The sequence below is a fragment of the Aotus nancymaae genome, unplaced genomic scaffold (assembly GCF_030222135.1).
Source record: "Aotus nancymaae isolate 86718 unplaced genomic scaffold, 86718_ANA_hifiasm-v0.15.2.pri h1tg000077l, whole genome shotgun sequence".
NCBI classification, from domain to species: domain Eukaryota; kingdom Metazoa; phylum Chordata; class Mammalia; order Primates; family Aotidae; genus Aotus; species Aotus nancymaae.
Window position 1 is genome coordinate 18,219,951 of NW_026988492.1, and position 10,665 is coordinate 18,230,615.

Sequence of the window (10,665 nt, forward strand, 5' to 3'; positions counted from 1 at the left end):
TCAGTCAAACAGTCACACTGCTACGTTGCCTATGGGGTAGCCATCTTTTTATTCCTTTACTCCTTGTTTTTTGTTTGTTTGTTTTGAGATGGAGTTTCCCTCTTATTTCCCAGGCTGAAGTGCAATGGCATGTTCTCAGCTCACTGCAACCTCTACCTCCCAGGTTCATGCAATTCTCCCACCTCAGCCTCCTGAGTAACTGGCATTACAGGCACCCGACACCACACCTGGCTAATTTTTTTTTTTTTTTGAGATGGAGATTTGTTCTTATCACCCTGGCTGTAGTGCAATGGCGTGATCTTGGTTCACTGCATCTTCTGCCTCCCAGGTTCAAGTGATTCTCCTGCCTCACGCTTCTGAGTAGCTGGGATTACAAGTACCTGCCACCAAGCCCAGTAAATTTTTTTTTCTATTTTTAGTAGAGACAGGGTTTCACCATGTAGGCCAGGCTGGTCTCGAACTCCTGACCACAGGTGATCCGCCTGTCTTGGCCTCCCAAAGTGCTGGGATTACAGACCTGAGCCACCATGTCCAGTCTTTCCTTTACTTTTTAATAAAATTTCTTTCACTGTAGTCTGTCAGCTCACTTTTGAGTTCTTTCCTACTTGAAGCCAAGAACCCATGTGGTCTCCAAGGCTGAGCCCCAATTTTGGGGTTCACCCTGTGGCATCTTCATGAATTCCAACAATACAGAACCTGTTATTTATAATCTTTTTTTATATTACAACACTGAATATATACAACTTACCTCTCCTCCTCAGATCTGGCAATGTTTATCAACTCTGAGCAGGCCCTAGACAAAATAGAAAGACACTAGACTTTAAGTGGTTCATTCAAAGAAAACAGTTAAAAAACCTGCAAAAGAGAAAAAAGAGCCAGAGGTTGTCATTTTAACTCTGTCCAGCAAAAGATCGTAATATAAATAAAAATGATGGAAATGCCCTTACCCTTTTAAAACTTATTTCTTAAGCCAATGGATGGATCATTTAAAAAAAAAATACTACATGAAGTACAAGAAAAGCTCAAAATCCTCCAGTCAAAATTTTTTATTGAGTCAAATAAGAATTTTAAATAAAACCATGTTAAGAATAGTGTTGCTTACTAGAAAAAGGCAACAAACTTTTGAGCAACAATTCTAATGTTTTCACTTAGAATAGAGGAAACAAGTTCATTTATAAAAGTAAGTATGCATGGCTAGGCACAGTGGCTCATGGAAGCCCAGTGGGGCAGATTGCTTGAGGCCAGGAGTTCGAGACCAGCCTGGCCAATATGATTTATGTCTTATGCCTCCGCAAAATATATAGAAACCAACTTGTAACCCAGCCACCTTGGCCACATGTTCTCAGGACCTGCCTCTTGAGCCTGTGTCTTGGGCCTTGGTCAGCCATATTTGACTTGGAATAAACCTCTTTAAATATTTTATGGTATGACTCTTTTTGTTGATAGAATGAAACTCAGTCTGAGAGGAAGTGACCCCTGAGTTGAGAGCCCTTATCTAGAAATGGAATATTTAGGTTTTAGATCAAAATTCCACTTGCTATTTAGAAGTAAGTTGTGTGGATTTTACCATTATAGTAAGCACTTACAGTGTAAGTAGTTGAGGTAGATGGTAAGGACCTGCCTCAGAACCGAGGGTCTTTTCTATGCTCCCTATTTAACCAAGTATTAAATACAGTCAGTTCTAAGTTTCTTTACAAAGAATCAGTACCTCACTATGTTCAGTTTCCTTGTACTTTGTTCTCCATTTTAAAGTTTAACTTCCTCATCTCCTTGCCCCTAGTTTCAGAAAGCAACAATGGAAAGCCACCAGCTCTAATCAGTAGTTCACATCTGTTCCCCAGGTTACCTATTCCATCTTGAATAACCCCTGGTCATCTGCTCCATCCTGAGTCAACCCTGGTCACCTGCTCTGACCTGAGTCACCTTCAGTCACCTGTTCCATAACTGTCCTTTTCACCAAAACTGCTCACCCCACCACTCTAGCTCGAACCTCTGCTCTCTTTAAAATAGCCAGTTGGAATTAGCTTAGACTGTGTGATCCAACCCTAGCCCATAGGAGAAACTATACAGCAGTAGGGGTAAGAACCCCTTCCCATCCCTTGTTCAGCTGTGCTCTCACCATTGCTCTATCTGTGAGACACACCCTTCCATAGAAGTAAATTGCCTTGCTGAGAAAATTTATATTCGAGTGCTACTTCTTTTGCGGCACTGAAAATTTATTTCTAACACAAGAAAGGTTTAGAATCTTTGCTCTTCCAGGTTTAGGCAAAGGTTTCATATTTCTGCCTTCCAGTTTGAATGATGACATGTTCCTCTGTGTTTCTTTATCCATTCAATAAAAGTCTCTGTTAGTAACTTCTACTTTATATATAGTCTTAGAGGAAATTAAAATATTTTACCCCAAAATATATTTCTTTGACATCCTTTGAAATGCCTGTCTTTTATCCACCTGACAGAAGTGGCCTTACAAAGCAGTCTTAAATGGAGAAAATTTGCATCTGTAGAGAATCTCCAGTAATACAGCCAGGCCCCCTCTCCTTTCTGAACCTTTCCCCATATCCAGGAGAGATTGAGAGCCTGATGCTTTTAAAAGTTTAAAAAGAAACATTTACTATCCATTCTCTTTGTTGGAGTTTTCATCTACATAACAATGCCAACTTTGCTAATTGAGCTGCTTCTCTTCTTCCCATAAGCTGTTTTACCAGAATCGAAGCCCTCATTCTTTCTGCAACCTCAAAATAGTATATAAGTTTCTACAACTCAATGGAAAGCTGGATCTTCCTTAAGGAAGACCCATATATACATGTTAAGTAAATTTGTATGCCTTTTCTCCTATTAATCAATCTGCTTCATGCCACTGATTGTTAGCAAACCTTTAGGGGGCCAAGGGTCTTTGGCCCCCACAGCCTTAAAATTCTCTTCACCTTTCAGATACTTGATAAGTAGGAACTTGTGTTTCTGGGTATTTATTCCAAGTGAGGCTGACTTTGGGAAAGAAGACAAATGCAAAATGTCTTGTAAAGGCGAGTGTCGCAAGATGTTAAGACATCACAAGGACAGGCCTCAGCATCTTTCCAGTAGCAGACAAATAGAGCAGTGACAGGTGATTTGGCCTGTCTCTTCCGGGGTAATCCCTCCAGCTCCTGTCAAATGCTGTGGGTGGTTATGATGTTGTCTACACAAGGGACTAAAAGTGGAAAAAAGTTCTGAGTAATGCTGTGCTACAGGAAGGGGTTTTTGTGGTCTATGCAAGTTATTAAAATCTACTGCATTGACAACTTCCTGTGTGGTTCTTTAGCTATTCATAGAAAATAAAACCTCCTAAGTTATTACTCAGACATCACAAAGTGCCTAGACAGTTGAAAGTTGGTCCCGATGACTCAGTCTTTCCCCATCAAAGTTGTGAATACTGGAGGAAACAATGCATATTATTGGATAGTGCTTGACACATAATAGGTATGTAATTAATGTTTATTTTTAAAAAGCTGTTGAGCAACAACCTGAAATTGACATTTTTTGTTCCTTCACCTTTAAGGGAAAGAGATCTGCAGTTAAATTTGAAATGATGGACAACGTGACCCTAAGAAGACCTTGCTGTAATTTGATTTCGTGTTGGCTGTCTCAAAGGTGAGATAAGATTAGAGGAAAAGGTGAGTAAATTAGACTAAAAGGCACTGAAAACCTGGAAAACTTGTTTGCTTAGATGCAGTTTAATCCATACAATCACAGTCAAATTTCTATTTATGTTTCATATCAGATGGTGGCCTGGTAGGTACGTCTTGCTATGAGTATGAACTCTGGACTGAAACATTATTGAAGAACATGGTAATTTAAGCAGGTATTGAATTTCAAATGCAAGGTCTCACTTCAATGTAGGTAGAAGAGGCTACCTATATTTAAAGAACAGTGCAGATATTAATATCAGAGAAAACAGAAAATTGACATAGAAGAGTCGAGAAGACCAAAAGACGGTTATTTGAGAAGGTCACTGACGTTGATAAAATCGACATTAGGAGTATGTGGGAGTCACTGAAAAGGAATTACTGGACTTTGTGCTCAAATATCTTTCCCAGTTACCCAAACAACGTTATTACTCTCTTCATTAGTTAAGACATTGAGGACTCTTAATCAGTTGGAAAATAAAGTTTGAATAGAATAAAATATGAAGTCATCACCAGCTATTAATATCTTATGGTTATTAAGATATTCATAACTAGGTTAGTTGGAGTATTAGAGATGAGACAAAAGACAGGTAAGTTCTGAGGAGGGACAGGTTTGGGAGGTTCAGAGGAGAAGAGGATTCCTAACATTCAGTCTTGCTGAAGAAGAAACCAGAGCAGTAGAAAGAATTGTGCCTTATGCTGAAAGATGATTCTAGTTATATTTCCAGAATGTTTTTTCTTCTTTGAACATATGTGTAGATTTAAGTGTGACTTTTGTTGAGGCATGTTAGTTCTCCTATCTTTTTCCTTAAAATGTACAATAAAACACAAAGGAAACTAGCTCTCTCTAAGAAGAAAACAGACTATGATATGATAGAGAAGTGCTAATGAAAAGAGTCAGAATTTGTAAAATATTTAAAGAGGTTTATTCTGAGGTGAATATGAGTAGCCAGCGACACAGCCCCAGGAGGTCCCGAGAACATGTCCCCAGCGTGGTTGGTTTACAGAATGATTTTATACATTTTTGGGTGACAGAAGTTACATGCCAGCATCAATTACTGCATGTAAGGTGTGCATTTGTTCGGTTCAAAAATGCGGGATAACTCGAAGCGGAGGCTTCCAGGTCATAGGTAGTTTCCAAGATTTTCTGATGTGGTTGAAAGGGTTAAGTTATTATCGAAAGACCTAGAATCATTAGAAAGGATTGTCTAAGTTAATATAAGGGGTTGTAGAAACCATGGTTCTTATTATACAGATAAAACCTTAAGTAGCAGGCTTCAGCAAGATGAGATGGTAAAGGTGCCAGCCTCTTAGTTAAGTCTCTCTTGGATGAGGAAAAGACCTGGAAGGAAAAGGGAGTTCTCTACAGAATGTAGATTTTCCCCACAAAAGACAGCTTGGCAGGACCACTTCAAAATATGTCAAAGACATATATTTTGGGGTAAATACTTTGATTTTTTTTTCAGCATCTGCTATCTTTGGTGTGATACTATACTGGAGTCAGATTAGAATTTGGTGTCTTATTGCTACGAAAAGTCTGTTTCGTCACTCACAAGATCTCTGTTTCAGTGTTAACGCTGGGCAGTTGTGACAGAATTCCAAAGGGAGGAGAATATAATGAGGCATGTTCAACGCCCAGCCCCTTCCCATCACAGCCTAAGCCAGTTTTTGATGTTTACTTTGAAATTCCTTTGACTGAGAGTGGGGTCCATTTAGTCTCTTGTGGGGATTTGACTTTTATTTTTGCTTTATGGAAGAAAGGGTATTACTTGAAGCAGGTAAAAAATGCTGTATGCAAATAATGAGAATACACAAACACCTCCATCTCCATCTCCATCTCCATAAGAGGTGGCTAATTCTATTTGTTAGCTTGACTGGGCTAAAAGATGCCCAGATAACTGGTAAAACATTATTTATGGGTGTGTTTGTGAGAGATTTTCTGGAAGAGATGACCGTTAGAATCAGTATACTGAGTAAAGAAGACTGCCTTCAGCAATGTGTGTGAACATCGTTCAATCCATTTCATAGGTTTAAATGAAATATTGGTTGGCTGCTTGTTTGTTATTTTCTTCCCTTATTCCTTCCTGTCTACATCAAGAATAATTATTGGTATAAAAGAGGTTTTCAATACCCATTACTAAACTGCATTCTAGCCTGGGCAAGAAAGCAATACTCCCATTTTCTCTCTCTCTTTCTCTTCCTTTTTCTTCCTCTTCTTCATTTTTTTTCTTTCTTTCTCTCTTTCTTTAAAAAAAAAAAAAATGACAACTGACACGCACACCGAGGTTATTCAGAGGTGGATGAGTGGCAGACATTTTCTCTAAAATGAACAGAGCCTGCCACTTCAAGGAAAACTTTTGAAAATCTGTTGCCAGTGATAAAATTCAAGCTTTTAAGTGAACTGTAAAATTTGGGAAAACTTGTAGCTATTGCAAGTAAGTTTGATAGCTTATTACTTAAAGATTTTTTCTTTTTTTTTTTTTTGAAATGGAGTCTCACTCTGTTGCTCAGGCTGGAGTGCAGTGGTAGCCTCTGCCTCCCAGGTTAAAAAAAAAAAAAAGAATCAGTATACTGAGTAAAGAAGACTGCCTTCAGCAATGTGTGTGAACATCATTCAATCCATTGAGGGCCCAGATAGAACAAATGGTGGAAGAAGGTGTTATCATTCTCTCATTTAAATTGGTGCATCTGTCTTCTCCTGCCCTGGGAGATTAGAGCACCTCATTCTCAGGCCTTCTGACTCAGACAGGGACTTACACCATCAACCTTGCCCCAGTCAAAGCCTTCAGACTCAAACTGAGTAACAATTCCAGCCTTCCTGGTTCTCCAAGATTGCAGATTGCAGAGTGTGGGACCTCTTGGCTTCCATAATCATGTGAGCCAATTCCCATAATGAATCCCTACCTCTGGATTCTCCTCTGCTTACGATGAGTTATATCCCAGTAAGTCCATTGTAAGTTGAATATATTGCAAGTTGAAAAGCATTTAATATACCTAACTTACCTACTATGATAGCCTACCTTAAACATTCTTAGTACACTTACATTAACCTATAGTTGAGCAAAAGCATCTAACACAAAGCCTATTTTATAACAATGTGTTAAATATCTCATGTAATTTATTGACTATTATATTAAAAATATACCACCTTTGGAGTTGAACAATGAGAACACACGGACAGGAAGGGGAACATCACACACCAGGGGCCTGTTGGGAGGTGGGGGGCTAGGGGAGGGATAGCATTAGGAGAAATACCTACTATAGATAACAGGGTGATGGATGCAGCAAACCACCATGGCATGTGTATAACTATGTAACAAACCTGTGAGTTCTGCCCACGTACCTCAAAACTTAAAGTATAATAAAAAAATTTAAAAAAAGAAAAAATATATATATATAACTTTTATACCATCATGAAGTTGAAAAATTGTGAGTGAAACCATCTAAAGTTGGTGACTGTGTGTGTGTGTGGGTGAGTGTGTGTAGACATCGATTTATATCTCTATATAGGTTCTGTTTCTCTGGAGAAACCCAACTAATACAGATTTTGGTATTGAGAGTGTTTATAGAACAACCAAATTTTAATAATCAGTTTCTTAATTAGATCTAGGGTTTCTAACTGGCTCTCACATTTGATTACATTTAGACAATAGTGATGCTATTTCCGGTGGTGAAGAGAGCACTGATAGTCTAAGGCATCATCTGTTTATAGATACATGCAAATTATCTGCACTGGATACTCCTAATCAACTACTTACAAGAAGCAAGGAGCTTGGTGACTCTATATAATTGACACTTTTGGACATTTCTGGATTCTAAGGAGCATAATGATGTTGGTTGGTCGTTTCTAATGTTACTGGACAAAGTGGTGAAATAAATGAAATAACTCAAGGATTTGAATTCCCAGATCAAGAGACCTAAAAATGAACCTGGGCAACAAGACAAAACCCTGTCTCTATTAAAAATAGAAAAATTAGTCAGGTTTGATGGTGCATGCCTGTAGTCCCAGCTACTCGGGAGCATGACCTAAGAGCTCCTTATCACCTGTAGCCACCGGGCTGAAATTGCTGCAAATTAAATTAAGAACTTCATCCTACAATTGGTTGAATTATAATGCAAATTGAAGTCCCAGCTTTTCAGGGTGACTGCTGTTAAAGTGAGGGCAATTTATTGGGGAGAAAATGTAAGCTGTGATGGGGGCCTGTGGAAAGACCCTAACGCAGCTGGGGACACTGAGCCCCTGAATTATGGTGAATCTTCTTTGACGTTGAAAGTAGTCTCCCCACACCAGTGGAAGTGGCTGCTATACCTCCAGTGGAATTGGCTCCCCACTACCACAGTGGTATCAGCTTTTCTGCCACCATCTGAGAGTACGAACACTGCATCGCCTGAGGAAAGGGTAATGGCCTCCCTGAGGCAGCTGCCGTGCAAGATAATGCTGATTATCCTCAGTACCCTACGCTGCTACCCCTCTTTTCTTCTAGACCTGTAACAAGACTCAAGTCTCAGCAGACCCCTAAAGACAAGGTACAAAACATGACTCATGCAGAAATGTACTACATGCCAAAAGAACTACTTGAATTTTCCAATTCATGCAAGCAAAAATCCAGGGGACATATACAGAATAGATATGAAGGGTATAGGGTCATGTTGGAGGGAACGTAAAGTTCAATTGAGCTGAATTTATTGATATGGACTCTCTAAGAAGAGATCTGTATTTAATGTTCCAGTTCAGGGTGTTAGAAACGGCTCTGTCAGTTTGTTTGGTTTATTGATGAAACATGGATTAAAAGATGGCCCATTTTGAGTGAATGAAAAATGTTGGATCTCCCTTAGTTTAATGTGGAGGAGGAGATTCAAAGGCTTAGAGACACTGGAATGTTAAAGTGGGTTTATCACTGAAGACCTGCTTACCACCCACATGGGGAGGGTCTAGAAAGTCTGCCATTTACCAATACTTTCAGAAATAAATTTGTGAAGGGAGCCCCAGTATCCTTGAAGAGTTCCATGATTGCTTTTCTCTGTAGGTCAAACATTTTGATGGTAACCCAGGGTTCTTGCACTCTCCCAAGACAGAAATCAAGAGATCGCTGAACACAGCAGCAAATGTTAAGTTTAAGTTTCTTTCAGCTTGTGCACAAGGGAGCTAGCACTGAGAAAGAAATAACAAGTGAACTGCTCCCCGAGGACAGTATGTGGGTTAGTTTTATAGGGTCTTTCCATAGGGAAAGCTTACATCAGGGCAGGTACACTATAGGAAGGGTTTTTCTAACATTTGCGTGGTGGTCAACATGCTTCTTCATACATTGTATGTAGCACTAGCATTTGAAATCACTACCACTGGGCATGAAAACGAGGAGGCATAGAAATGAAGAAGAGGTAACTTTAGGTGGGAGTTTAGGTCTAGATGTGCATGTGGCGCTCTGGGGAAATCCCTAGCCCTCTGAAATAGCGGCTTGTAGTTAATAGTCTATTGGGTCTCTTGTTAGTGATTGGCTGAGAGATAAGCTAGCGTTTCAGTGAGGGGCTTTTGTCCTTTTCCTCCAGACCATCTTAAAATAGGGAATCAACCAGCCTGGCTGTCTCAACCTCAGCTATTCATTAGAAAACCGAAATGCAATGAAAGTAATTAGACCTTGGGATGGCAGAGAATAAATAGTAGCACTGAAATGCCAACAGCAAGGTCAGTGTCATTACCATAATGAACAGCAGGCTTACAGCAGGAATCAGCATAGTCTGCCTTGGTCAGACCAGTGGTGTTAAGAGTTAATCACAGTGTTCCTAGAAGTTAAATGTTGTATTAGTCAGAGTTCTCTAGAGGGACAGAACTAATAGGATAGACGTATATATATAAATGGGAGTTTATTAAGGAGTATTGACTCACATGATCACAATACTCCTTAATGTGTGAGGTCCCACAATAGGCCATTTGCAAACTGAGGAGCAAGAAAGCCAGTCTGAAGAACTTGGAGTCCGATGTCTGAAAGCAGGAAGCATCCAGCACAGGAGAAAGATGGAGGCCAGAAGACTGAACCAGTCTAGTCTTTCCTCTTTCCTCTGCCTGCTTTTATTCTGGCCAAGCTGGCAGCTGAGTAGATGGTGCCCACCCAGATTGAAGGTGGATGTGTCTCTCCCAGTCCACTGACTCAGATGTTAATCTCCTTTGGCAACGCCCTCATAGACACATGCAGGAACAATACTTTGCAACCTTCAGTCCAATCGAGTTGACACTCATTATTAACCATCGCAGATATGAAGCCTACGAAATTCTTAATTGATCTGTATAAGCAGAAAAGTTCTAGGTCAGGTGAAAAAAAGTATACCTTGAATCATAAAAATCGAGAGTCATAGCCCCTTAATCAGTTCTCAAACTTGAGCCAGTTTGCAGACACAGAATCACTTGAATGAAGAGAAGGAAAGGCGCCCTTTAGGAAAGGCTCTGGTATTGTCCTGAAAATGTACATACTATTAAGTTTCTTCCCACTCTTCCCCAGATGTACCTATTTTTGTCAGGGTAACTGCATTCAAGCAAAGAAAATGAGACCTTTTCAAGACCACTAGGTTCTGGCTGCAAACTGACTGGTTCTGGGAGACCCAAATCATCACCTGACCCTCCAGTCAGAATAGGGGCTTATAGAGGTCAGGTAATGAATGGATTTTAAACTCAGGTTCTGTCCTACAGTGGGTCTAGAGGGTCTCCAAACCTTTCCTGTGGTTATTTCACTGGTTCCAGAACGTATACTTGGGATAGACATATTCGTCAATCCTTACATTGTTTCCATGGCCTGTGGAGTGAGGGCTATTATGGTGGTGAAGGTCAAGTAACAGCCATTGGAACTGCCTACTCAGGAAAATAGTAAATCAAAAACAATACACCATTCCTGGAAGGATTGTAGAACCATCTGTAAACCAGGTTCTAGTCTTGTCTTTCTTTGTCAACTGATAGGAAACTCCTCATGCAGCCGTAGGTACAGGCTGGGAGAGAGAAGGCAGGGTAGCAGGA

The 10,665-nt window shown here is 39.9% G+C and overlaps 1 long non-coding RNA gene across 2 annotated transcripts in view; it reads left to right on the top strand.

Annotated features, from left to right (window-relative positions):
* The window catches only part of LOC105719763 (uncharacterized), a 178,710-nt gene extending 175,042 nt beyond the window's left edge, over positions 1 to 3,668 (top strand). For both annotated transcript variants that reach the window (XR_010339497.1, XR_010339498.1), the window contains one exon: positions 3,536 to 3,668. This is a non-coding gene — a long non-coding RNA (uncharacterized LOC105719763). The remainder of the gene's footprint in view (positions 1 to 3,535) is intronic.
* Positions 3,669 to 10,665: the final 6,997 nt, after the last annotated feature.